Source organism: Pinus tabuliformis, chromosome 6, assembly GCF_031772625.1.
Source record: "Pinus tabuliformis cultivar Carrire ecotype Pingquan chromosome 6, CPIR1, whole genome shotgun sequence".
In the NCBI taxonomy this organism is placed as follows: Eukaryota; Viridiplantae; Streptophyta; class Pinopsida; order Pinales; family Pinaceae; genus Pinus; species Pinus tabuliformis.
This window is the reverse complement of record NC_142292.1, coordinates 1,904,075,173-1,904,090,424: the sequence shown is the minus strand read 5'-3', so window position 1 is coordinate 1,904,090,424 and position 15,252 is coordinate 1,904,075,173. Positions and strand designations below refer to the sequence as shown.

At 41.2% G+C, this 15,252-nt stretch overlaps 1 pseudogene; it reads right to left on the bottom strand.

Moving 5' to 3' along the window:
- LOC149266804 (phosphoglucomutase, chloroplastic-like) overlaps positions 1–13,914 on the bottom strand; it is a 39,504-nt pseudogene extending 25,590 nt beyond the window's left edge.
- Positions 13,915–15,252: the final 1,338 nt, after the last annotated feature.

The following is a 15,252-nucleotide window of genomic DNA, read 5'->3' as shown; positions in this document are numbered from 1 at the left end:
CAGTTGGATATTCTGTTGGCGAGTGTTCTTGATCTGTGTGTCCATGATCCGATCAGTTGCAGCTTGTTCCATGCAATCTGGATTTAATTCTGTGGGTTTGAGCTGTTCTGCAATGTCGGATGTGTCTAGCAATGGTGGAAAGTATGGCCGAAGGCGGTCCACATTGAACACTGGGTGCAGGCCAAGGAATGGGGGAATGCTGAGCTCAAATGCATTGTCTCCCATAGCCTTAGTAATGGTGTAAGGACCATATTGGAGTGGTCTCAATTTCCGATAGGCTCCAGTAATGCGTTCCTTTTGCAAATGCAACCAGACTTTGTCGCCCACCTGAAACTTGTGTGGCACCCGATGTTGATCATGTCGCTGCTTGTACTTGGCATTTGATTTCTCAAGAATGTCATGGACCTGCTGGCGAATATGTTGGATGCGCTCAATGAAGCTGGTGGCCTTATCTGTTTCGGACTGGACATGAGCTGAATTCATGTGAGTAGCTGCAAGTGGCATGGCCACATCAATGGGGCATAGTGGCTGGAATCCCAAACCCACCTGAAAAGGGCTATGGCCAATGGAGCTGTGAAGAGCTCGGTTGTAGCTGTGCTGAACATAGGGGAGGCTCTCGTCCCATGTGCGTGGATGCTTTGAGTTATACATGCGCAGAATGTGCACAATCATCCTATTGACAACCTCTGTCTGGCCATCAGTTTGAGGGTGGAAGGCTGTGGACTTCGTGAGTTTGGTGTCCAGCATTGACCAGAGACTGGACCAAAATGTGCTGAGAAACCGACTGTCCCGATCTGAGATGATAGACTGTGGGATCCCAAAGTGCACCCACACTCGTTCAAAGAATAGTTTGGCAGTGGCTTTTGCTATGATATTCTTCTTGCAGGCCACCATAATGGCCATCTTCAAGAACCTGTCGACGACCACAAAAACATAGTCATTTCCATGCTTAGTGGAAGGAAGGCCTAACATGTAATCCATGGAGATGGATTCCCAAGGTCGACTAGGGGTAGGCAACGGGGTATAGAGGCCGTGCTTCTTAGTGGTCGGTTTGGCAATGGCACAGGCAGTACATGATCTGATGTACTTCCCAACATCCTGTCGAAGATTCGGCCAATAGAAATAATTTTGCAGTACTGCCACTGCTTTCTTGACCCCGAAATTCCCAGCAGCCCGACTGTAGTGTGCTTCCCAAATCATCTTGGCACGCTCGCTTGAAGGAACGCAAAGGTGACCGAGGTGGCATAATAGGGCATCTTGGAGGTGGAAATCTACAACACGCCGACCCTCCAAGAGTGTCTGGTATGTGTGGCCGAATTCTGGGTCGCTTTTGTAGAGAAGTGGCCAATCAGAAGTCTCGTGCCCACAAGAGTTGAGCACGGTGGTTAACGCCATGATCGGTGGTCGACTGAGGCAATCTGAAACATTATTGGTGTTGCCCTTCTTATACTTGATATTCAAGTGGAACTGTTGCAGGTATGTAGACCACTTCTGATGGCGATCATTCTGCAATTTCCCTTGGGTCTGTATGAACTGCAGGGGTCGGTGGTCTGTGTGGATGACCGTTTCCTTCCCCAAAATGTAATGCTTCCATTGTCGGCAGGCCTGTACAATGGAATACATCTCTTTATCATAAGTGGGGTACTTCCGGACTGTGTCTGAAAGTGTTTCACTGTGATATGCCACTGGATGTCCATGTTGAGTAAGGATTGCCCCAATAGCATAGTCAGAAGCATCTGTCTCGACCTCAAATGGTTGTTGTAAATCTGGTAACGCGAGCACTGGTGTCGTGCAGAGGCGATCCTTCAACTCCATGAATGCCTTCTGTTGAGATTCAGACCAAAAGAATTTTGCGTTCGCCTCTCCCTTGGTGACCTGACTCAAGGGCCAAGAAATATGAGAAAACCCCAACACAAACCTGCGGTAGAAGTTGGCAAGACCTAGAAAGCTGCGAAGCTCTGTTAGAGTGGTTGGAGAGGGCCAATCCCGAATGACTTGGATCTTGGCTGGATCGACATGCACCCCCTGTTCACCAATGATGTATCCCAGATACTGAACCTGGGTCATGCCAAAAGTGCATTTCTCCAAATTAGCACATAGCTTGTGTTGCCGCAGTGTTTGGAGAACCTGTCGGATGTGGTGGAGGTGCTCTTCCCAACTCTGGCTGAAGATCAGAATGTCATCCAAGTATACTACTACAAAGGAGTTGGTGAATGGCCGCAAGATGTCATCCATTAGCCTCATAAAGGTTGCAGGAGCATTCGTCAATCCGAAAGGCATGACCAACCATTCGAAGAGGCCCTCCTTGGATTTGAAGGCAGTCTTCCACACATCAGAGGGTTCGATTGGTACCTGGTGATACCCTGACTTCAGATCGATCTTGCTGAAATATTTCGCCCCCTTTAGTTGGTCTAGGAGGTCATCAATCCGCGGGATCGGGTACCTATTACGGACAGTGATCTTGTTTAGCGCCCGATAGTCAATATAGAGTCTCCACGTCCCATCCTTCTTCTGTACCAACACGATCGGGCTCCCACAGGGCGATGAACTCGGACGGATGTGACCTTTCTGCAGGAGCTCCTGAATCTGCCTCTTGATTTCATTGTTCTCCAGAACGGAGCGCCGATAAATTGGTCCATTGGGTAGCGGCGCACCTGGGGTCAGATCGATGGAGTGCTTGACTTGACAGTGCATAGTAACCCCTGCCGGGGAGGTGAAGATGTCCTCGTACTCCTCCACAATCTTGTCCATCTGTAGTTGTCGTGCAGAGGGACCCCGTCTGGAGGCCGCGGCCACTGTCTTCTTCTTTCCTTGAGGGCGTATCATCAGGAAAACAAATTTCCTGGTTTTGGAAATGATCTTACTGCATTGTTTTGCAGTAATCAAAGAGATGGCGGCAGGTGGTGCTACCTCTGGTATCCTGAACAACTTATTTCCCAATGTAATAATAACAACACGGGGCCTTGATTCATACACAGCATGTCGCTTCCACAAGTATGGTTGTCCTAGTAATACATCACAAACTTCAAGGGGAGCAATGTCACACAATACCTCATCCGTGAAGGGCTTGATGTTGTATGGAAGGCGACACTGCTGGCTCACGCGAAGATCTCATCCTTGGTGAAGCCACCCAATGGTGTATGGTTGTGGATGTGCTATGGTCGGTAAGCCCAACCGCTTCACGACCTCTGCCGAAATGAGGTTCTTTTGACTCCCGCTATCAACAATGAACTGTATCGGGGAGCCCTTTACCCACATCTGAGAGTGGAAGAGACGCTCCTCCTCCTCTGGATCTTCGAGTTCATTTTTCTGGATCTTTGCGGTAGCAACAGTGGCGCTGGGATCCGCATCAATGATCTGCTTCCCTTTTTCATACCCCTTATCAGGTTCTGACTCAGAGTCGGAACATGCATCTGATTCTGAAACCTTTAGCTCCGCCACCAGTGACTGCTTGGCCCGACACTCACTTGTGTTGTGAGTGGAGCTCTTATGGAACTCGCACCATTTTCCAGTGTCCTTTCTCGGCTTCGCGGCGCTGTTCTTTTCTTGCAGCTTCGGCTGGTTGTCTTGGGCTGTCCCGCCTTGGCTTTGTCCTTTGTTCTGTGGTTTCGGGGCACCTTTCCCCTGCTTTGGATTCGCAGATCCAAAGTCTCGCTTCTTTTGTTTAAACTTTTGCTCGACCTTGACGGCATATCGGTATGCTGCGCCGAGCGAGGGGATGTTTAGGAATTGTATTTCTTCCTGGATGTACTTGTGCAGGCAGCCACGGTATTTGAGTATCAAATGTTGCTCTGAATCCTTGATACCCAACTTTGTGCGAAGGGTATGGAAAAGATTGGTGAACTCCAGCACGTCTTGGTCCCTTCCCTGCCGCAGCGTGGTCCACTTTATGTATTCATCCTCATAGCTTCCAACAGGGTAGTACTGCTCCTTGACGGCATCCCGGAACGAATCCCAGGTGGGTGCGGCTGAAAATAGTGAGCCAGTACTTTCATCCTTCTGCTCGCAGTAGGTTTCCCACCAGTCCTTGACGTGGGGGGATGCTTTGAGGAGAGCAAAAACAATCTTTTCCCGACTCGAAAATTCATGAACAGAAAAATAACCCTCTAGCAGATTTAACCATTTATCTACGGCATTTGCGTCTATCTGACCCTCGAATATGGGGATTTCAAAATTAATTTGTACCTTAAAGGGTGTGGCGTTTCCAGAGTAGCTGCTGGAAGTCGATGCGCCGCTTCTGGGTAGCCGCTGAAGGATCTGAGCGAAGCTGTCCATCATCGCGTTCCGTTGTCGCTCGAGGGCTTCTTCGAGCAAGATTTTGATGGGATCTCCTGCCCCCTCGTCTTTCTTCTCGTCCGCCATGGGAGGCCATCGGGATTTGCGAGGCTGGTCTTGCAAAGGTTCAACCAGTTCAAGCCCTAACTCCTTATATCCCGACCTTGTTGGGGACATGCAAATAAAAACAGAGAAAAAGCAGACCGCTATGATACCACTGATCCGGATTTAAACAGGAACGCAACAAATTACAGAGATAACCGTATACACAAAGATGCAGCGGAAATAATACTTCATTTCATTAATGGAAAATACTGAAATATGCTTACAACCAGAAAAGGAAATAAACCAGCTAGGGCGATGGTAGCTTACCTCTGAGAAGAGATGTGATGGCTACATGCCTCTGAACTGTGTTACAATGAGGCTCGAAGGCCTATTTATTGTTGAGAAACAATGGAAAACCCTTAACATTCCAAAACCTAACCCTAGGAGATGAAACGCCAAACTGTGGGCCCCGTTTGGGGTAAATTGGTACATCAACTTCCCGGGGTCGTAACTTTGGCATATGATCTCCGTTTGACGCATACAATAGCTCGTTAGAAAGATCTATCCGAGTACTATCATTGTTGGAACGGGCAACATCGGTCCATCCAATGGACCCATGTTGCCCCCGAATTCCCCAAAAAACGTCGTTTAGGGCCTCAAAACGGCTCCGGAAGTTCAGGACCCGAAAAACTGCTAAAAATAGTAAGTTGTGCTACAATTAAGGAAACTGAAAATGCTGAGAAGGACAATGGTGGGGGTCCAGGTGGACTTGGCAGGTGGCCACCAATATCCACCTGGATCAACACCCCTTTATGCATGGTTCCAAGGCCTAGGCAGAAGACTGGCATCACATAAAAGGAAATTGTTAATGTAAGATGTCAAGTTTGATCTATTAAACCATGATTAATCTCCTTGTGACAGTGTGTTGTAATTTTATGTTTGAAAAGTATTTTGAGATACCACACAAGAAAAAAGTTTCTGATTGTGTAGTTGGTTTAATTTGAGAATACATAGAGATGAGAGGAGGGTAAGGCCAGCCAAAAATAGATGTAAATATAAAGGTTCGAAAAACTAGATAGCAACCCTTACCATACCCAAATCCTTTTACTAGCACTACAGGGATAGAGAGATCCACCCAGTGGCATGTGGAGAATAAGTAGGGATATGCATGCTCTGGATTGACTAATTGCTTGAGCCTAGCTCAAGAAGGCGCAACTAGTAGATGGCAAGAGATTGGGAATATGTATCTATTAAGTATGTGTATATCAAATTAATTATGTCCCCTTTTGATTTTCAAGGTGGGAGGAATGCAATGGAGAAAAGGAGATCGTATTTGCCCTCTATATCCCACCTATCAGGACGCTAGGATAAGTCCCAATAATAAGAGTTGGGTTCACTCATAACTATATGATTGTAAAAGGCCATCATGAATTTTATTAAGCTAATTCATCCTTTAGTTGAGTTTCATCCTTTAGTTGAAACTTCAAGCAAGATACTCGGCCTATTTTCAACTCTTCAGTCTTCCTGGAATAGCTACATAACAACCCTATTTAACCCACGTTGAATGCCTCTTCTTGCTGTGATCTTAAACTTCAAACTTCGGCCCTTCTCCCTACAAGAGCACCCAAGAACAACACTCAAAACAACCTCTCTTTCACACATTGTACCTACAGCAAAAACATAAGACTTCCACGTTGCTTCTAGGGCTTATTTCTTGTTGTCTTATGGATCCTTCTTGCAATGGCTAGGGCCTCCCTTTGACTGCATCTAGGGCCTCTCTGAGTGCTGCTTTAGACCTTCCTTGACTGCGGCTATATGCTTCTTCTTGATGGCTGATAAGGGCCTCCCTCTTGCTATGGATTAAGGCCTCCTTTGCTATGGATAAGAGCCTTCCTTTTGTTGCATATCTGGCCTCTCTTGACTGTGTATTTATGCCTCTCTTGACTACATCTTAGGCCTCTCTCTAGACTGCGTCTTAGGCCTCTCTCTTGTTGTGGCTAAGCCTCCTTTTGACTGCGGTTAGGGCTGCCTTTTACTGCAGCTAGGGATTCCTTTTTTACTGTGGCTAGAGCTCCTTCAAGACTACATCTAGGTCTCCCTTCATGACTACAGCTAGGGCTCCTTTGTGACCACAACTAGGGCTCACACTATTGTAGCCTTCTAACCTCGTGCTGCCTGGGGACTCCTGCACTGTAGCACTCTCTGTTGCTTCATCTGCATCCATCTCTACCCACATCCACCAGTCCTGCTACTCTCTCTTCGGGGCTCCCATAGCAAGGTATAATCCAAGAGGTTGGGTACCTCAAGTATCTGCCCACTACAACTCGATGTCTCCCCACCTCTCCTCTAGATGTACATGAGCACTCCCTGTAGTCCCTAGCATGCCTAGGACACCACGACATGAGCACTAGTGCATTAAATATGTTAAAAGGTCACTTTCTTGTTAATTTGACCATGAATATCTCTTCTACAAAGCAATATTTCTTAGCTTTGTTTACGATAGTGGTTTGATAAGAACATTTCTACAGTCTCTTCACTGAATTTCTTAAAGTTTTTACATTTATGCTTTTTGACAAAAAAGGGCTAACATTTTACCCTAGATAAGTAAGGATTCTTTAAATAACCTTCTATCTTGGTTCCTTTTTGCTCCATCTAAGCTTGGAAAAGTGTCATGAATTTACATTGAACAATGTAAGAATCTAGTCTTCTCCACAAACAATCAAGCCAACTCTTTCGTTTTGAAAATTACCTACCAGTTCTGGACATATTCTTTGAAATTTCTATGATGAAGGTGTTGGATTTAGGTAAGTGATACAAAATTCACACCTATAGTTCTATTGTTCACCTATTAGACCAGTGAAAATTATAGGCAAAATCAGAAGGGTTGGACAGAATGTTCCAACCATACTCTTATTGGCCTGCAATACATATATTCATAACACATACCTACAATACTATGTTCACCTATTCTGCTAGTGCATATTGTAGGCAAACTATTAATGTTGGACTCCATTGTCTCAAGTTCACACACCAACGCTAAATATGCAATGTATTGTGTGCATCCTTAGATATGTTTGACATCGCAAGCTAACTATTTAAATAAATGCATGTATAAAACTTTTATATTAGCAAAATGACCATCAATATTTTTTTCTACCATTTTGGGTTGAATTCACAATAGTATGCTAAAAAGTGTCATTTCAATGTCTGGAAATTAGGATATATAAATGTGAGATATATACTCTACATCTTTGCGTTATATCCTTTTCAAATATGAGTTTTTTTAGGCTACATGTTAATTGTTTAAACTTTGAACTTTGAATAAATTCCTGAATGGACTTCGTAAATACTCGAATGAATGGACTTCATAAGGTAGTGGTATCATAAATTGTGTTATTTCAAAGATTTGACTTCCATATTTTCACAAAATACAATGTCCTCAATAAATACTTATATGTATAGATACTTATGTTTAGGATTAGTGTTGGAGCAATTCCTTTATGTTTTACTATAATCCTGATGCTGACAAGCTTTAGCTGACTTTTTTCATCAATTGTTCATGGAATTTGCAAAAGATTTCATTGTCAAAATGTGGCAAAAATTACATTTCTCCTGATTTATTTTTTATTGTTCATGACAAGATAATCATGTTGTAGGAATGAGGTATCCTACAGTCTATTTCAATTTATGGATATTTTTTTTCCTCCCATTTTTTTACAAGGATGTAGATTTGATTTTCATGTTGATGGTTTTTGCATATATCTTATCTAGCCCCAAATGCTAGTAATGGAGCAGATCTTGAGAAGTAGTCGTGGAAACAAACTATCAGAGGTTAATGTTACAATACCACTTCCACCTGGTATCAAAAAAAGTTTAATGGTAAGTGACATAAAGAAGAGTTATTTAACGACAGGGTTGAAAGGGCAACCTCATGTCTTAGTTCTAAGTCATTTATTTGTGTTTCTTAGCTCTAAGTCATCTTTTTTGAGCTTTACCAGATCAATTATTTCACTAATCCAATATGCATGGATTGTATTTCTCACCCGATGTTAGTTACTTGACATGGTTGATATAACATTCAATTCTAGGCCACTTTTATTTTAAGTCGGAGATTTTATTGATTAAAAGGATGTTCATATTTTGATTGGTTTACTTGGAGCTTGATATATATATATATATATATATATATATATATATAAATTCCACTTGGACGTTATTTTTTCAGGGTGATCTCTTTGCACTAGTAAGGTAAAATGAGTCATAGAACATAGGTATACAATAAGAACATCTTTTGCCTTTGTTGTGTATCTGTTATTATTTATATCATTGATGGATGGTTATTGATTATGTAAAACAGAGGATGGGAAGGTCCTGCCAATTCTCTTGACAAAACAAAATAAAATGGAGTGGTAGAATTGTGTTTTAAAGGGTGAGCTAGCAATCAATACTTGAAAGGTAGAACTTGAGAATGGCAAGCTATTTGATCTGGATCTAGAGAGACAACAAACCTTGGAAAAAAAATGATGGTATCGACAAGTCTTCCCAGAAAATAAGCTCTAATTGTTAGACCATTGCCCAAAATTCAGTTATCTGCAATGGAAATAGTGACTCTAGCTTTATTTGTATGAATAATGACTTTGGCCATTGTCCTATTCATTTCCTATGAACAATTTTGATTTTCAAACTCCAATTAGTTTGTTGTTAAATTAAGTAAAGCTTTGATAACAAACTCATAGTTTCAAATCTCTTTTCTAAATATATTTTCTTGAGCAAATTTGTCTTTTTACTTTAGGTACTGTAGATTGCTGCTGTGTGACATATGCTATGATATAATTGCCTGGATAAATAGACAGAAGTGTTGTACAACATAGTCTTTTTTAAATCTAAAGAAACAGTATTTCCAAATAGAAAGTTTATTAATTAAGAACATCTTTTAGACTTCTTTGCTAAGTTATGATTATATTTCGGTAGGGGATTTTGTGTACGTTGATATTGTGTTGTCTAGTTGGTTTTTGTCAGGTGACAATGGTTAATAAGGAATGTGTTCTTGAGAAGCAGGCACACATCTTATTCTACTATCAATAGGAAACTCCATGGTTTTCAGGCATGGCAAAAAAAACGCAGATGTTAGTGGGATATCCAAAGTCCGTGTTGGATGAATTTAATACTAGTGATGATTTTGATTCCTTGTCAAATAAAGAATGCCATGAGTCAAATTCAAATAAACAGAAGCAGCTCAAGAATGAAGGTGAAGCTATTGCTTTCTATCCAAGTCAATTTCTTTTATTTGTTGGTTGCTGTCATGTTTTGAGTGTGGACTTATGAAATTCAAAATTGCATGTTGGTTTATGTAAAGGGGATATATATATATATATATATATATATATATATATCATATGTCATTCATGGTTTCTGGAGATCAGTGTTACATTTGCACGGAAGTTTAGATATCATTCAGATATCTAAACACCAAACAACAACAACATTGAGATTTTTCTTTCACTCAACCTATAACATATTGCATATGTCTTCATCAATGTTCTTCTTCCATATGTTATCAACTTATGACATTTCCTTTGCAATATTTGGTGCATTTTCTAGTTATAGGTCATTTATAGATTATAAATGTCTTCAGACTTTCATTTCTAATTGAGTATTCAACTGAACATATTGATTCTCTTATACATAATTATTTTTCCCTCCATCCACTTTTCATAACTTCCATAACCATTAGGTAGGGACCTGAAACTTTGATGTTTCTTTGCTTGTTTAGTAAAATATTGTCGAGACTTTAATTTATTGTAAGTTGTAGAATTTACAATTTATGAAGTTTCAAGGTCTAATTTTAAAAGTCTAATTCTTTAAAGGGTGCTAGCTCAATGGAAGAGCACCTACTTTACAAGCAGGAGGTTGGTGGTTCGATTCCATCTTGCCTTGACATGATCCATATGGAATGAGATTTTGACCATCACCAATGAGCTTTGCTGACATTTTTCAACAGTCACCAAAAGATGAAATGGTGACGGCCAATTAACACCACCATATGTATGCATCAATAGTGGCGAACCTCAAAAGTTTGTAACCATAAATCATTATTGTTGATATAAAATGGTGACGGTCGATGTCTGTCATTATAGTCATTATTCGTGACAGACCTTGAATGTCACCACAACACCTATACTTATGGCAATGCGGCTTTTGGTGAGGGTCAACGAATGTCACCATATATATGCACCAATAGTGACGGCCATGAAAGATCCATCACAATAAATCGTTGTTGTTCATATGAAATGGTGACGGTCACTATCCATCATTATAATCAATATTCGTGATGGACCTTTAATGTCACCATAACACCTATACTTTTGGTGACGCCACCTTTGGTGACATTCAATTTTTTGTGATGGAGGCTATGGTCCATCACCATTGCTCATATGAAATGGTGACAGTCGCTATCTGTCATTATAAATCATTATTGGTGACGGACTTTGAATGTCACTACAACACCTATACTTTTGGCGACGCCACCTTTGGTGACATTCAGTTTTTGGTGACGGAGGCTATGGTCTGTCACCATTGCTCATATGAAATGGTGACGGTCACTATCCATCATTATAAATCATTATTGGTGATGGACTTTGAATGTCACTACAACACCTATACTTTTAGCGACGCCACTTTTGGTGACATTCAGTTTTTGGTGACGAAGGCTCTTTTGGCCGTCACCAATGAGCTTATGGTGACATTTTTCGCCCCTCACCAATGTCCTTTTTTCTTATCGTTCGCAAACTGGATCATGTAGTTTCCGTACTTCTCTCCTCCTTTGATGTTAGAAATAAAACCACGTAGATGTTCAACCATTTTGTTAGCCCCTTCTAATTCACATTCCTCATAATCATAATGAGAAAAGAAGTTACGACCATAGGTTACCCAATGTTCTTTAGCAATATCTACGAAAGATACCAGCTTTTCACCATTTTTTTTTTATTATTTTATAAGCGATAATTGAAAGCCAAGCTAATATAGCCTAGATTTCATCTTTCTCATGAATGTGATCAAAACCAGTTCCAAAGCTTTCTTCCCCACATATTGAAATTTTCCCTGCATCCATGAAATTTCCAAAGAATTTCCAACCAGTGGGGACCTCAAAAAAAAATGGAAGGTTTAGTTTTTTTGCTACAAGGTCAAGGGCACCACTTGTTGGCATGGGCCTTGCTAGACCCTTTGGTCCATTCTTGAAGTATGGAATTGTTTCTTGAGCATTATCTGCAATCATAGCTACTGCATCTGAAGGCATAACAAAGAAGCTTTTTCCAAGAATCATGTTTCGGTCACCATCTCCATCACTGGAAACCCAAATCTGGTGTGTCTACACTATACATAGTAGTTATCAACTCCTTAGCATATGTTAGGTTGGGGTCTGGATGTCCATTCCCAAAATCCTCTAAAGGAATTCCATTGGATATAGAATCTGCATTTGCTCCAAGTTGATCCACAAAGATAGGCTTTGCATAGGCACCAGTTATGGCATGCATAGCATCAAATTTGAACTTGAAATCTGGCCCTGTTATGAAGGTCTTTATAAGTTCAAAATCAAGGACACTGTGTAGTAGCTCCTTATAATAAAAAACAGGATCAATAACTTCTACAGTAAAACTGCCAAACTTGGTAACTCCCAATCTAGACGAATCCACATCTAAAATGTTTGCCATCTTGATTTCTGAAATAGACAGAGTGTTGCCATATATCTTGTCAGTAATAGATTCAGGTGCAGGTTGTCCACTATCGTAATTAAATTTGATACCCCAGTCATTTTCTGGTCCTCCAAGATTGTGGCTTGCACTCATAATAAAACCCCCATTAGCCTTATGTTTTCGGATAACTGCAGACACTGCAGGTGTTGACATTAGCCCATCCTTGCCGACAAGAATTTTTCCTACTCCATGGCCTGCTGCTATTTTTACGATTATCTGAGTAGTTTCCTTGTGCATCCATCTCCACCTAGGACCAATAAATTTTGAAGCATCATATCCAATCTTGAATAGACCTCCAAACCAGAATCGTCCTACAAGACTGTGATTCAATGCCCTTAATAGCCATGGTTTGTGTTTGGTACTTTCTTGTTCCCAACATCACTGGAAATTATTGTAAATATTCTCAGTATGATCCCATGTATTGAGTTTCCAAACATATGACTCTGTAATAGGCCATTGATTTCCTAGCTTCATGAGGGGTGTTATCTATTCAAAAAAATATTTTGGGAAAGATATTCACATGTTGCTCAGGGAAAATCCTATCCCCTTCTAGAAGAGTTTCATACACCACTGAAGCTGTAGTACAATCTTCACGCTCAACAGGAATGTACCCAGAATAAGGAATCAAATTTGGTAGATAAAATAGCAGTAATATGCAAAATATAGCCTGGCATAATATCTCATTGATGTCGCAACCAAAATGATTCCAGGAGTTCCACCCCATGGGAGGTGTCCTACCCAACTCATTGTCTAGCAGACTTCTTGGATTAGAGCCAGCGTGAGCGAAAGAGCAATGCGAGGCCAAGCAGGCACCTACAGAACTTTGTTTTTTAGAATGGCCCTACATGCAGCACCAAAGGGCTATGCGCAGTGCCATAGTCCAGAAGTGCAGCGCCACATCCAGGAGCGCAGTGCCACACTCCAGATTAGCTTGACTTTCAATTTTTTGTTTGACTTGACTTCAAATTTTGACTTGTGTGTGTTGTTGATGCAGGGGCACTGAGATTTGGAGCTGAGTTGGGCTTTCATGGAAAAGATATTTAAGTACTCGATCAAGAACAGTAGGTGGAGGAACAATAGCTGATGCTGTTACACTTTGAATGTGTGGATTTTCAGCTGTAACAAAATCCTCCACAAATTGTCCCTCGAATGAAATGCAAAATGCTTCCACCAGAGCACACAATCTTGATGCAAATCCAACTGGACTATTTTGAATAAAATTGTTCCCATCCATGATAGTTATGGGCACAAGAAACCACTTATCGGCTTCAAGCACAGAGGCATTTTCAAATTCAGCCATCTCAACAGAACTTTCAACCACCTTATCTGACCATATGGTGATTAACTCAAATCCTTTAACTGGATCTTCTGCAGAGTACCACTCAGACCAAGGGAAGTCATCATCCCATTGTCTGTTGTCAAATAAATCACTTTCCATGCTCACTCTAGTCTCTGTATTTTGAGATTCATTCTCCTCATGGTGTTCAAGTTCATGTCCCGATATATGTGTCCTATATGTCAGTCTCATTGTGTAGTGCACTTGGATAATTGGTGCAAAAGAATCAGATGAAGCAAATGCCAATTTTGACATAAAGAGCTCATAGAGACCTTCCAAATGCATCAATTTTACTGGAACCTGGCTCCCAATGTGATCTGCTTCAAACCTCCGAGTCAGTGTTGTATCAATGTTCTGAATGCCTTTATATGCCTTGCGAGTTGGATCATGCACTGGTACAAATGATGGCCAAATCCTGATAGCACTGTCACAATTTGACAAAGCAATTGCAACAACACTTAGAAGCTTGGTGGCCTCTGGTGCATCAAGGACAACTCCACTCATACTTTGTGGAGCAATTATCAGAAAGTCTTTAATGCCAAACCACAACTGTAGAAAGTGTAATCCATCTCTAGAAACATGGGACTAGTGGCTATAAACCAACCTTTCACCCGCAATATCATTGTAAGCAATGTACAGTGTCCTCTGCACAGGATATCTCTTTCAATCAAAGCAGAGAAACGAGCTCGCCATATGTTGAGATGAGGATTAGAAGCACAGTTATCAGCCTCAAATGTTATGTTCTCTCCTTCTCTATCACAGTCATCCACTGACATCTCTTAGTTTCCTCGGGATCATTAAACACATAAACAGCTGCAGGGGGAGATCTATGAGTCAATCGTTCATTCGGTCATATCTTCTAATCTGGGAGCTGATTTTGGGAGTGTGATATACCATTGGAAAGCTCTTTCCAAGCTGTTTCTGATAAACATGCTTATGACATGTTTTATTGTTGGGTTGTGTTATATTATTTTCACGACTAGCCCATGTAGTTAATCGAGGGTTAGAGAGGGGGAGGTCATGGGAGTTTGAGGTGTACCCGTAACCCCACTTTATGGGGTCCGGGGCATCGCCCCAGAAAATTTTGGTTTTGGACCCTATGTTAGGTTGGGCAGACCCACTTATGGTTTTGTGGATGATTTTCGCACATGTTTTTGGACGCGATGGTTTTTCGGTCCATGGTATTAGATGCTTCAACATGTATAAATATGTATTGTAACATTGAAAGGAACATAATAAAAATCAAGCTGGTAGTCCCGGTTTTGGGATCTAGGGGAAAATCTCTATGTATATGTGTTTTATGTGTTATTCTCTTGCATTTTTTATTTTCTGTGTTTTAGAATTCGTATGCAGGTAATTTATATACAGGGTTAAAACCTAGATTTATCCTGAAGACCGTGTGCAAAACATCTAACCAAACCAAACCTAGTAAGAGCCCATGTTGATCCTTGGTGACAAGCCGCGAAGACTAGAACTAACAAGAGTAATTTCAACTAAAAAAGTGACACCTAGTTCCTTTTCTAGTTAAGATGTTGATCTAGTCTAGTTACTGTTGTTTGAATTAAATTAAATCCTTAAATCTTGAAAATTGTAAAGTCCCCATTTAAAGTCTGACAAGGTTGAAGACACTCACAGACTTCCTAGGTTTAGATTGGGAAGACATGGTAATTTTGCAAGTTGTTTGGCTGTTGAGGGTAGCATTCGCTGTGTTCTCGGACCTATTTATAAAGTTCATTGCCTTAAATTGATCCCTCAAAGTGAAGCATCATTTTTTAAAGAGAGTAAAAACTTGCTTGCAAATATTGAGGCACCTGAGCTTGAGGTTCTGAATCAGTCTACATC